The 14,310-nt window shown below is 41.1% G+C and overlaps 1 long non-coding RNA gene across 2 annotated transcripts; it reads right to left on the reverse strand.

The window, feature by feature from the left end:
* Positions 1-1,882: 1,882 nt before the first annotated feature.
* On the reverse strand, positions 1,883-6,061 carry LOC141375221 (uncharacterized). 2 transcript variants are annotated; one of them, XR_015496627.1, is made up of 3 exons: positions 5,956-6,061; positions 3,004-3,186; positions 1,883-2,889 (listed from the first exon to the last, which is right to left on the reverse strand). It is a non-coding gene; the product is annotated as an uncharacterized LOC141375221 (long non-coding RNA). The 2 variants fall into 2 exon arrangements; XR_015496626.1 differs by having other exon boundaries at positions 3,004-3,209; positions 5,956-6,049.
* Between the last annotated feature and the right edge of the window lie 8,249 nt (positions 6,062-14,310).

The raw sequence follows: 14,310 nt of genomic DNA on the forward strand, positions 1-14,310 counted from the left end.
TAATCATGTGGAACACATTAAATAATGTTTGTTGTGTTGTCTGCAATGGAATAATACAAGACAAAGTAAATTTGGAAATCACTGTTCTGTATGGAACAAAATCAATGCCAAAAGTCTCGAATTAAAAAACTTGTTGAATATCACAAACTGAAAACAATAATACACCGTATTAACAAGTTCTTGCATTTTAATGACTTGAATTACAGGGTTTGTATTTTTAGGTCGTGAAATTTAAATGGAGATGGAATAATGTAAGATTTTTAACCCAGTAAACAGGCGAGAACTTACATTATTCCATCTCTACCTGCTGGTGAAAGCTAGAGCAGCTGGCGATCTTCACTCTGCAATCTATTGCTTCTCCTGCAGTTCCCGGATGTAATGTTGAATTTTAACAGTCGAATTTGATCCACTGAATTTATGGAAGCGAATATTAGAACTGAAATAAAATGAACTGAAAATGACCTTTTGAATATTATACATCGTATTTTTAAAGGTATTGAATATTTTGTAAGTGAAATCTGAAAATTGAATAAGAATTATTGAATTTTTAAGTATGAAAACGTGTTTGAAATATTTTTCGTTGAAATATTCACAGCTTAAATAAACAGATATGTTAAATTTCAGGACCTAAAAATACAAACCCTGGAATTCAAGTCATTAAAATGCAAGAACTTGTTACTACGGTGTATTATTGTTTTCAGTTTGTGATATTCAACAAGCTTTTTAATTCAAGACTTTTGGCATTGATTTTGTTCCATAGTTCTGCCCCTTATATCAAACGCCTTGCTTGATTCAACAGAGAGATAACGTCTTCCAATGACAACAGACTCAAGGCATAAGTTTGAACCTTTTACTGTAGATTATGGAGTAACGTAAAACTGCAAAACATATAAAATACAGAATGGTAAGCACGCCGGATCAATAATATGTCAATAAAACAAGCACAATCGGCGCTCTATGCACAATAGATCACTGTTTACGCACTTAGCTGAATCATACATGTAGTCACATATTGCAATTGACCAAAATAAAGAACACAATAAACATCTTGCATGCATAATAACATGCTTATAGCGTAAGCATAAACAAATATAAGTCAAATTATGATAAAATAATGTCTACATACCGAATGTGCCTTCAGTACAACTTGTATAAGGGAGCAAATGAAACAACAGCCGTGTGCTCTTCCATGCGGCGTCTGAATGCATAGGCTCACATTTATGATGTCATGAAATAAGGACTATAACATAAAATGTAATACCCATGTATAACTAGAAGAGGTCGCTAAATACCAGAATAACACTAACTCAATGTAAAAAGTCTGGATAAGACAGAACAATCACTACTTTATTTATTTGCGTTTTTCATACTGTCCCAACTTTTCTCATTTGGGGTTGTGTCATCATAACAATAATGCAAACCATCCATTCATTTTCTTTCAGCTTGGTCTCTTAATCATCGGGTGTTGTCACAGTTAAATGAACTGCCTACTTATCCAGTATATGTTTTACACATCCAGCTGCAACCCAGTACTGAAAAACACTCATACACATTCATTCACTAAAGCCAGTGTAGTTGATCAGTTCCCCATATAGCGCATGTGTTTGGATTGTGAGGGAAATCGGAGCACCCGGAGGAAACCCACACCAACACAGAGAGAACATGCAAACTCCACACAGAAACACCAACTGACCCAGCCGAGACTCGAACTAGCGAACTTCTTGCTGTGAGGCGACAGTGCTAACCACTGAGCCACCGTGCTGCCCTAATGTAAACCAATGAAAATAAAATACTACAAAAGGTTAAATGTATAAAAGTATGGATTGGATTACCACAAATGAAGATCCTATTTGTCCCGACCGATCACTCAAAGACAAGATTGGACTTTTTAATAAGCTGTGTTTAATAAGAGAGCATTCAATAACAGAAAACCATGAAAACACAAAAGCAAATCTCGTGATGTAGAAAAGAACCAACAAATAACCAAACCATACAGAGCATCATACATTCACAACACTCATAAAGTCATGATCCTACCAGATCTGCTCAGACTACGCTGGTTTCGTCATGGGTTTGTGGTGTTTCAACTCTGAGATTCTGCCTGCAGACCAGCACACACAGGAGAGGGTCTGAGATCAGTCTCAACCTCACCAGGAGCCAAGGAATATGAAAAAAGGTGAGAATATTTGAAGACTCCCTAAAATCCCAATAACCCAAAAACTCTAATATATAAATTGAAATATAGGGCAGATAAAACATCAGCAGAGTGAACATGAAAATAACTGAAATATGGTGATCTGTCTTCCTGGAACTGTGAGAGTGAGGATCAGTAGAATCTGAAACTCCACAAGAGATTATCCACGTGATCACAGACCCGAGGAATGCAGAAACAGGTATAAAAAAATACAGAAATGATAATTCTCGTAATAAAAGCATGCTGATAACTAAACAGACAAACACAACTACATAGAAGAGTCTGAACCAGCGTGAGGAGAAAACAGCAGCGGTGTACAGCGGATATCTGACTGAGAGAATCCCCTCTAGCGCCACCAGCTGATTCAGGAGGAGACCACACACTCTTGAAGACCACCATAAAGACCATAAAACCCAACATGTCCAACCTTTAGTCAGGTCATGTACGAGATCTTTGATCAGTATGTAGGGACTCAAGTAAAGCTCAGTGAAGTCAGTGAGGAGGAGGAGGATGATGAAGGCTGAAATACGGTGTCCATTCCTTCTGTGCTCAATCAGTTCACCGACAGACCAAACAAGAGCTGGTAGACCTGCAGACACACCGATGATCATGAAGATGAGGAGTCTGATCTCCAAATGGGCAGGTTTTATCATCCACTCAACTTGATAAACCATTTTCCAGTTTAAGATATTGACCTGTAAACAAGTAAATCTATGAGTGAGTGTAAAGTAAAATGAAATTATTCCTGCATTCTAGTCTGTGTTACATTCAGTTCATCTTTAATTACTTCAATTCAATTGAAACTCTACCTCGGTATATTCAGGAGATTTCCACAGCGCAGTGCTCACGGCAGAAGACTGTTCTCAATCTCGGTTGATTTCGTCTCTGCTCTTCTTCTGTGTCTTCTGCTCTGTTATCGGCTGCTGGTTTCTGGTTGTTAGTTTATCTGCTCACTTGATCTCAGCTCACATATCAGAGCTCAGACCATTTCACTGAGCATCAAGAGTAGGTTTTACTGATAATATAAGATTTAAAATGATTAAGAAAATAAACTTATGTACAAAAAAGTGTGCCAAGCTTGTAGCACCTTACTCAAAAAGACACGAGGCTTTAATCTGTGTAGGAAGTGTTTGGTTTTCCCAAAGAGGATACTGTGATTGGTTGAGAACTGTACCATTTAAGACATGGAAAGAACTCTATTTGGGATTGAACAGCTTTCACAAGGGGATGGAATATTATACCCAACTATCTTTAAGTATGTCAACCCCGTCTGAGGCTGAATCTCACTTTATTCAATCACATGACGGGTTTGAAGGGGGAAGTGGGCCTAATGGTTAGAGAGTTGTGTCCTGCAGATTTTAGCTCCAACTTGCCTCAACACACCTGCATGGATGTTTCCAGAAAGCCCAGTAAAGCTGTGGTCACACTTGACTTTTCTTCCCATAGACTTCCATTGATACGCACGCAAATGCGTCAGACCGGATACGCAGGTTCAAAGTTCAAACTTGGTGAACTCTGACCTGCGAAAACGCATCACTTGACTGCGTGAGGCCAATCGAGAATCAAAACATGACCTCTCTGGACAGGAATTTAAAACATGGAGCAATCGCTCGCTTTTAAAAATGTCTAATAATCTTGTTTAATCCCGCCCCTTTTCGCAGCGCCACAAGATAGAATTTCGCATTATCAAACTCTAGGGTGACCGCAGCTTAAGAGCTTGATTAGCTAGCCCAGGTGTGACTGAATAGAGTTGGAACTAAACTTTGCAGGACACCCGCCCTCCAGGATCAAGTTGGGCCACTCTTGCACTAGAGGGTGCTGTTTTAACAATCTCAAATACATTACTGGGGCATTTCTCATATGTGCTATCTCTCATAATATTCCTCAGAGGCTGCTGAGTACACTTCTGCCAATCTCAATGTTCTTCTCACGTGCATCCGTGAAAGAAGCTGGTTGGCGTGTCCTGCATATATCAGCTTGACATCGACTGACCCACACACCCCCTTTCCTAAACCCAACCCATAGTGTTTTCAAAGGCAAACTAGAAGAGAAAGACTTTTTTTTTTGTTTACTTCATTTTACCTGCTTTCTGGAACTGCTGAAATCAAACCCCGGTCTGCTCCGCTCTGCATCCTAAATCTGATGCCATACAGGGCGAGCTACTGAGCAAACTGGTCAGGCTGGAAAAGCTGTCTATATGGAAGTAGTTAGTTGCCGGTAGTACAAAAAGTCACAAGAGTTCTTACCACCCCATAGCGTTTGTTGTACACACAAAATGCAGCCTTGCGTAGTCCTGGGCACACATTCCCAAGGAGATTCCCAATGTTTTTTTTTAAGAATAACTCTTTCTTACATGTTAGGACATGGCCTAACTCTAACTGATATTAAATGACACATTTCCAGTTCTCATGATCAAGATCTATTTCTGAAACCACCGTCTGAGCTGTGAGACAAAAACTGTAAACAAACTCAAGCTCAAACCGGCAGATAAAACTGATTCTCATCTGCAAACACTGATAGCATCTGAAGCCTGGTCAAAACCATTGCACATCACAGTTTAACAGAAAATTAGTCTCATTTCAGAAATAATTTACATTTTGGGTAGTTGCTAGTTAATTTGCATTTGTTTATATCCTCTACTTGCATCCCAGTGACATGTTGTTTCTTCAATATATTACAAGAAAGCTTCATATTTAGCTATAATGAATTGAACATACTCTAGTCAGCTTAATATCAAACAACATGGGCCAATAACAATCAACTATAACAATCAGCAAACCCCAAACTCTGCTCAATCTAGGAAAAAATACTCTTTATAATGGGATAAATCAGACGTCTTTCCCACTGTTACCAGTTTGCCCAGTAGCTCGCCATGTACAGAGAGGACATGACCACAATGACGAGGTTCAAGTCTGGCAAATAACGGTTCCAGAAAGCAGGCAAGGCAAAAAACAAAACAAACAAGCAAACAACAATGTGAGAATGTGGTGAAAAATTAGGCGGTTGTGAGGGCTTTTCTTTTTCTGGATTGCTTTTGAAAACACTGTTAGTTAGGTTTAGTGGCTATTGTTGTGTGTTTACACTAACCTAGTGCATTGATAAGTACTAAATTGACATGAGGATAAGCATAATATTGGTCATTCCTTCATTTCCTTAGTCTTCATTTCAGAGGTTGCCACAGCAGAATGAACCGCTAACTATTCCAGCCTATGTTTTACACAGCGGATGCCCTTCTGGCTGCAACCCAGTACTGGGAAATACACTTCAACCAATTTAGTTCATCAGTTCCCCTATAGCGCATGTGTTTGGACTGTGGGGGAAACCGGAGCACTCGGAGGAAACCCACGCCAACACAGGGAGAACATGCAAACTCCACACAGAAATGCCAACTGGCCCAGCTGGGACTCGAACTAGCGACCTTCTTGCAAGTTCATAATATCTGTCTCTTATATATATAACCTGTGACAGGAAAGAGAGACAGAGCGAGAGAGTGAGAGAGAGAGAGAGACTGAGAGAGAGAGAGAGAGAGTAATAAGAAAACTACAGCACATTGAATCTACACAGTTACTCAGTCAGCATCACTCAGGTAAGACCTCTCTTTCTCTTTATAATGAAGATTATCCTTCTTTAGGTCGCAATAAATCTGTTATCCTTTCAGGTGAAAGCTTTCAGACACCTAATCTCAAGTTAACCACAATTAAATAAAAAATGTTCTGTTTACATGTTAAATGTATATTAAATGCTAGAACAATATGCCGTACCTCAGGGGGTCCGGTGTCCTGCAGATTTCAGCTCCAACCCCAATCAGACACACCTGGGCTAGCTAATCAAGCTCTTTCTAGAACAAAGGTGTCCAAACTCTGTCCTGGAGGACCAGTGTCCTAAAGAGATTAGCTCCAACCCTAATCAAACACACCTGAAGCAGCTAATCAAGCTCTTACTAGATATACTAGAAACTTCCTGGCAGGTGTGTTAAAGTTGGAGCTAAACTTACCAGGACACCAGCCTTTCAGGAGCTTGTTTGGACAGCCCTCTTCTAGAAGCATCCTTGAAGCTGTGTTAAGGCAAGTTGGAGTTAAAGTCTGCAGGCAATGGATCTGCAGGACTGGACTTGAGAAACCCTGCTGTACATAAACATTTATGGCAAAAAACAAATTATATTTCTCAAAGTTCTGAATATGAAACATCTGCCAAATGTATTTAAATGGAATTACAATTGTCAGTGGAGTTTGCATGTTCTCCCCGTGTTGGTGTGGGTTTCCTCCGGGTGCTCTGGTTTCCTCCGCAGTCCAAACACATGCGCTATAGGGGAATTGATTAACTAAACTGGCCGTAGTGTATGAGTGTGAATGGGTGTTTCCCAGTGATCAGTTGACGCTGGAAGGGCATCCACCGCATAAAACATATACTAGATAAGTTGGCGGTTCATTCTGCTGTGGTGACCCCAGATTAATAAAGAGACTGAGCTGAAAAGAAAATGAATGAATGCATGCATTTGTGTGGACCTAATTAAGAAAGTTTTAATTATTTTGGATTTAAATGTAAAGCTAAATAAACCACCATATATTTCCTGAATCAAGCTAAATTGACCCTTTCTACAAGACAGTTATGACACGTTTAACATCAACAGCACCTTAATTTTTTTTTAACGTATGTACAATTATGAAGCTATACTATATGTATTATTTCATCTTTGCATCAAGTTCCAAACAGTAATTACTGCTTATGTGAGGTGTTTGTAATGCAGCTTGTATGGGGCAGGACCATGGGTGTTGCTAGGCCAATTTTAGCATTCATACACACTTATTCACTAGGGGTGTAACGATTTATCGTTGTACGATTTATTGCGATGCTAAAATGTCACAATATGCATCGTGGCGTTATGACGATTTGATTACGATATGACGTCCGTTTTCTCTTATTAGTTGAGCTGTTTGCACGTGAGCTACGTTCCACCTGCTGTCGCACGTGAGTTCAGATTGCAGCAGCAGTAATGTTAGCAGACCAAGATGAGTGGAGCTGAAATAGAGGATGGCCCATCCTCTCAAAATCAGACGTCTGGCAACATTTCGGTTGTACAGTCATTGCTTTAGACTCGTCCGCTTTTTGACACGCATACTGGGTCAAACATCCTAAGTTTTAAAGTCTTCACAGTGATTTACACACTTTGCACAGCGACATGGAACCTCCTAATGGTGTTGAAAGAGTCACATACTGTATTAATAAGGTACAATTCACCCTAAAATATCCTTCTGTCTTCATATAATGTTCCCGCCGCAAAATCACACATGAGGTGAGCTGACCGTGAGCTGTTACTACAGAGGGCGGATGATAGACGCGCGCGTATGACAAGCCGTTTTAGCATTTAAACCTTTGTTCTGACTATCCATAAATATATTTAGAGAAATCATTAATTATATTTTGACTAGTCATAATTATAATTCGACTAGCCAGAATGACAATTAGAGATATCTGCAATTACAATTTTACTAGTACGAAATCAGATTGGAGATATCTGCAAATATATTATGACTAGTCATATTCCTCCATTGACTTCCATTGAAAAATATTTGCAGATATCTCTAAATGAGTTTTGACTAGTCACAATTGTAATTAGAGATATCTATAAATGAATTTAATTAAATATGAATTAAATACCTGGAAATGTGCACACACAAAAAACGCAAGTGACCAAGCAAAGCCTTAAGCTCTTACTGTTAAATTCAATTGAATAGAAATCTTATTTTATTTGCACCTTTACTTAAATTGTTCCTTTATTTTGTCTCTGTCATTTCAATAATATTTTTAAGAAGTTTTTTAAATTGTTTTATTTTCCAGAGACAGGCCTGTTTAATTTATTTTCTTAAAGAAGGTTCAGTTTAACAAGTTGAAACAAAAGAAATACATAAAAAATAGTTTACTTGGTAAAATTTGCATTTCAGTTTAATTTTCAATTTGTATTCCAAGTGAAGTTTATTCATAAACTAATTTCGAGAGGAGCACGTGATTATGATTGAACACGGCTGGTCATGCATTAGCATGCTTGATCCACCAATCAGGCCATTCCTAACCACTATAAAGAGCCAGGGTTTTCTCACTACAGTCATCTTCGATTTGAAGAATACACTGCTACTGCTACTGCTACTGCTACTGCTACTGCTACTGCTACTGCTACTGCTACTGCTACTGCTACTGCTACTGCTACTGCTATCAACTTCTCCAGCTACATCAACTTCTCCAGCTACATCAACTTCTCCAGCTACATCAACTTCTCCAACAACAACTTCTCCAGCTACATCAACTTCTCCAACAACAACATCAACAACAACATCAACAACAACTTCTCCAGCTACATCAACAACAACTTCTCCAGCTACATCAACAACAACTTCTCCAGCTACATCAACTTCTCCAACAACAACAACTTCTCCAGCTACATCAACAACAACTTCTCCAGCTACAACAACTTCTCCAAATACAACAACTTCTCCAACAACAACTTCTCCAGCTACATCAACTTCTCCAACAACAACTTCTCCAGCTACATCAACTTCTCCAACAACAACAACTTCTCCAGCTACAACTTCTCCAACAACAACAACTTCTCCAGCTACAACTTCTCCAACAACAACTTCTCCAGCTACAACTTCTCAACCTTCTACTTCAATTGCCTCACACAATGCAATCTCTGTGTCTTCAACCCAATTCTCCAACAAGATCACAGTAAAAACTCGATCACCATCCATGAACTTTGCCTAAACTCTCGATGCCTGCGATCCAAGCTGAACTCTCTTCTAGGGGTGCACCAGCGGTAACATACATGACACTTTTTAAGGGGAAGCCTCACAAACTACAACTAAGATTAAACATCCATCTTTAAAGGATGATTCTAGCGTGAATAGAATGACTCACCTCTCAATCAAGGTTCTAGACAATCCAATCCTTAAAACATCAGTCCACAACTTATGCATACATTGATAAACATCCATGTTAATCCTCCAAACTAGTCGCTGTGGTGCATTCAATAGAGTAGCGTCTCCAATCATAACACTAGTTCTCTGGCAAACAAAATGGCCGCCAGCCTTTTTCTGCAACTTTGATTGACACTCCTTCGAGCCAATAGCTGAAAGGAGAAGCGTCACCATCCAATGAACTCTCAAATTTGAGATGGTCCCACCCTCTCTCATGACAAGCTCATGAATGATTATCATTACATTTACACAATTACTACTAAATGGTGACATTAATTTAAGTTCAGGGTTTGATGTTGGCAGATGATAAATAAATAAATACATAAATAAATAAATAAATAATAAAGAAAATAAATAATTATAAATGTATAAAAAAAAAAAAAAAAAAAAAAAAAAAAAAAAGCCACATCTGATAGCAGTTTAACTTCTAAAAAGTTTACTCTGCTATTGAAAAACATTCAACCCATTAGGCATAGAAGTCCAATCGTAATATGCCCCAGTGACTCATGTTCATACACTTATAAGCCATAAGCTTATAATGGCAAGTTGGTTAGATGTGAAAACAGCAAAGAAACAAACTTCCTGCTTTGACTTCCACGAATGAGAGGAGGACATTTCTGACATGTCTGATGTTTCATCAACTGACTCTGCGTTAGATACAAACCAAGGGGTTTAAACTCCACTATAATTCCACCTACCCTGTCTTCAAGAGGTACATCAGGACCACTAGACGAGCAGATTTCCCAATTAATATGCTATCCTTAGGAGGGACAAATGCCTACCTCTACTATCTTTGCTCGTTGCGACAATGAGGCTTCGTACCATGCATTAACAAAGGCACTTCCACACTTAGTTGCCCATGCTCTTATTAAGACGCCCCGCATGGTTATCAGCTAAAATAATTCATTGTGTTTGCCATACATGTACCATGTTGTAATGTCATTTCTGATTCTCTCTTGTTTTTCTCATTTCAGAGATCACGTCAGCTGGTTGCAGAAGCTGACCCTCATCCAACCTATTACACTCCACATCCATTTCTAAATACATTTACACTCTTTGCAAATGACACTTTTCCACTCACATAGCCCACACCCTCGATGCCATATTCACACTAGCCTTTTTAATTTAAGTCTTCTGAACTAAGTATGACATTTCAATCCAATGATACACCTAACCATATCTGATCTATCTTCGCAGGATGAAGGGATGCAGGATGATATCCGTTCTCCCACACACCTGTTCTAAACAGGCCCGGATTGACTAATCGGGAGGACCGGGAGAATTCCCGGTGGGCCGGTCCGTTTTTTTTTTTTGGCCGCGAGGGCCGGTGTCCCTAGCTCCAGAATCTGTTGCTCTCAGCAGTGACACTTTTTTAATTCATTTACTTGACCACAGCCTTTTTATTCATTATAAAAAAAAAAAAAAATAAAAAAAATAAATAAATAATAAAAAAAAAAAAAAAAAAAAAAAAAAAAAAAGTGCCATTAGAAACTGATTTGGAAATATTTATTTACTTATTTTAATATAGTCAGTCGTGAACTGAGGTGGGCTGGTCTGAGGCTTGAAACTCCAGAGCTGAAAAGGTGTCCCACTCCGGCCCTGGTTCTAAACCTCTTAGCATTTTTACACCACAGAAGAGCAATAACACCTCGGGGAAGCCCAGCCGATCATCTCCAGCCAACTTCCACCATCATGCATTATTGGGTATGAAGTATGACTCTGTCATTTCCTTCCTATTTCCCTTCCTATTTAACATAGGAGCTCCTTCACTACCCTTCCCTGTTTTTCTAGCTTTAACTTTTTCTCTCCAAATTTAAACTATCCTATACTTCTATTCACTTTCATTCACCACAGCTCCGACCAATTCAGGGGTTGTCTTGAGTTTCAGTTGCTGCAACAGGAACGTTCTAAATGAGCTTGCATACACTTACAAATTTTCTAAATACCACTATCGTTGCACTCCCCGCACTAATACAGCAGTAAATGCTTCTGCGGGAGCACAAGTTGCCTCCATACTGGCCCACTACACCACTGCAGCCGCAGAAATGCTCCGCAGAGTTGCACACCCAAAGCACCACTGCTACCGCAGTGAACCTCTAGCATACGCCTTATTCACCTTCATCTTTACATATCACTAAAGGCAGTATTTAACGTCCCTGTGGGAGCACTCAAAACTTACTAATATCGACTGTTTAGGTGCTCCACTTAACTATACACCCCATTAACATCACGGCAACTGCAGTGACGCTCTAGCTGAGCCCCTTTATCACTTTCATCTCTAAATATCACTGCTAATAGTACTTAGTATTTCCGTGTGAGGCGCTAATACTGAGTACCACTGCACCTCTGCTACTGCAGAGACGCTTTGCTGAGCCTTATTCTCCCTCTGCACCACTGCTGCAACAGTTAAGCTTTGCCTGAGCTGCAACTGCAGAGACGGCTGTTTAGCCTTAATTCTCTGCACCATTGATTTTATTGCACTTCTGTAACTGCAGAGAAGCTCTGCTGAGATTATTTTTTCCCCTGCACCAATGCTGCAGCAGTGACGCCCTGCCTGAACAGTCTTCCAACAACAGATATAAACTCTGTCATTGGTCCTCTAACACCTCTAAATCCTCAATTTGCCTCAGCCAATATTTCCTCAGAGAAGCCCAGCTGATTCTCGGTTGCAGACTTCAACCTAGTTTCCAAGCAGCACGACTCTGTCTGTTCTTCCTACTTTCTGTCTTAGTTGCATAGGACTCATTTTTACTAAACTTTCCTTTTATTTTATTAAACTTCTCTTCCTCTTCATAATTTTTCAATTTCACTTGCACTCATTCTCCGCAGCTCGGACTCCCACAGGGGTAGCCCCAAGCTCCCACTGCCACAGCAGTGAAGCTCTTTAAGAGCTCACATGTACACTTTTCAAAAAAAAAAAAAAAAAATAAAAAATTTACCATTATCACACTTCGCCGCAATAATACAGCCGTAAAGGCGTAGCGGGAACTCGTATTGCTTCCATACTGACTACAATTACACCTCTACAGCAGCTCCACTTAATTACATTGCATTGTAGCATCAATTTATTTTCCATCACCACACTCCCCGCAACAATATAGCCATAAAGGCTTAGCGGGAACTCGTATTGCTTACATACTGACCACCATCACACCTTTACAGCAGCTCCACTCAATTACATTGCATTGTAGTATCAATTTATTTTCCATCACCACACTCCCCGCTATAATACAGCTGTAAAGGCTTAGCGGGAACATGTATTGCTTTCACACATATAATGCACCAGACTCTGAATACCTATGCACCCCTGCAGCCACAGAGTTGCTCTACTGTGCCCGATTCCTATCTGCTACACCGCTGTTAATCAGCTCTCCAAAGCGCACTTCCCTTTAGAAACTGACTTTCACCGCACCTCTGCAGCCGCAGAGACGCTCAGCCGAGCATCACTCCCCTCTACATCACTGCCGCAGTAGTGACGCTTAGCGAGCGCATATACACTTCCACTTAGCAATCCACTACTGATACACTCTCCAGCACTGCCAAAGCAGTTAAACGTCTCTGCGGAGGCGTATTTACCTTCCAGATACTGACTTCCATTGCACCTCTGCAGCAGCAGAGACGCTCAGCCGAGCATCATTTACATCCCCTGCACCACTGCTGCAGCAGTGACGCTCTGCTGGAGCTCATGCACACTTCCATCACACTTATACCACTTCTGTCACTCCCAGCACTGCTAAAGCAGTTAAAACGCTGCTGCAGAAGCGTATTCTTCCCCTTAGGACTGACTACCACCGCACCTCTGCAGTCGCAGAGACGCTCAGCCGAGCATCACTCCCCTCCACATCACTGCCGCAGCAGTGACGCTCAGCGAGCGCATATACACTTTCATTTAGCAACCCAATACTGATACACTCTCCAGCACTGCTAAAGCAGTTAAACGTCCCTGCGGAGGCGTATTTCCCTTACAAATACTGACTTCCATTGCACCTCTGCAGCAGCAGAGACGCTCAGCCGAGCATCATTTACATCCCCTGCACCACTGCTGCAGCAGTGACGCTCTGCTGGAGCTCATGCACACTTCCATTACACTTATACCACTTCTGTCACTCCCAGCACTGCTAAAGCAGTTAAAACGCTGCTGCAGAAGCGTATTCTTCCCCTTAGGACTGACTACCACCGCACCTCTGCAGTCGCAGAGACGCTCAGCCGAGCATCACTCCCCTCCACATCACTGCCGCAGCAGTGACGCTCAGCGAGCGCATATACACTTCATTTAGCAACCCAATACTGATACACTCTCCAGCACTGCTAAAGCAGTTAAACGTCCCTGCGGAGGCGTATTTCCCTTACAAATACTGACTTCCATTGCACCTCTGCAGCAGCAGAGACGCTCAGCCGAGCATCATTTACATCCCCTGCACCACTGCTGCAGCAGTGACGCTCTGCTGGAGCTCATGCACACTTCCATTACACTTATACCACTTCTGTCACTCCCAGCACTGCTAAAGCAGTTAAAACGCTGCTGCAGAAGCGTATTCTTCCCCTTAGTACTGACTACCATCGCACCTCTGCAGTCGCAGAGACGCTCAGCCGAGCTTCATCCCCCCTGCACCACTGCTGCAGCAGTGTCGCTCCACCGGAGCTCATGCACACCACTATTTATCCATACCATTACTGACACACTCCCCATTGGACTGCCAAAGCGGTTAATCAGTTAACCGCTTCTCATCTGCAGCTACAGCTCCGCAGAACCTTACAGCTTCATTTTCCATCACTACTATACTAAACCTTTACGAAATTCACCACATATGTTTTAAACCTTTACACTTACCCCACTCACTCTCCCGCTGGTCCTTACAATTAACAGGACCCGGGGGCACACATAGTCATACATAAGCACCTTCAGTTAATTTTTACACCCACACCAGTCTCTGTTGCTCCTCCAAGCTATTTCTGTATCACTTTTCAGCAGCCGGATATGGCATTAATCTCCTGTGCCTTTTGGGGGGTTCTTCAAATACGCGGCTGCTGTCCCGAGCGGAGCATTTTGGGGAGTTGTCGAGATCTACCTGAGCTCGAGGCTCCCCTCTCTTCCTCCAAACGGGAGGGAGCCCAGGGCTCAAGAACCTTCGAGCTCAGGGCTCT

The sequence above is a fragment of the Danio rerio genome, chromosome 7, assembly GCF_052040795.2.
Source record: "Danio rerio strain M-AB ecotype USA chromosome 7, GRCz13ab, whole genome shotgun sequence".
In the NCBI taxonomy this organism is placed as follows: domain Eukaryota; kingdom Metazoa; phylum Chordata; class Actinopteri; order Cypriniformes; family Danionidae; genus Danio; species Danio rerio.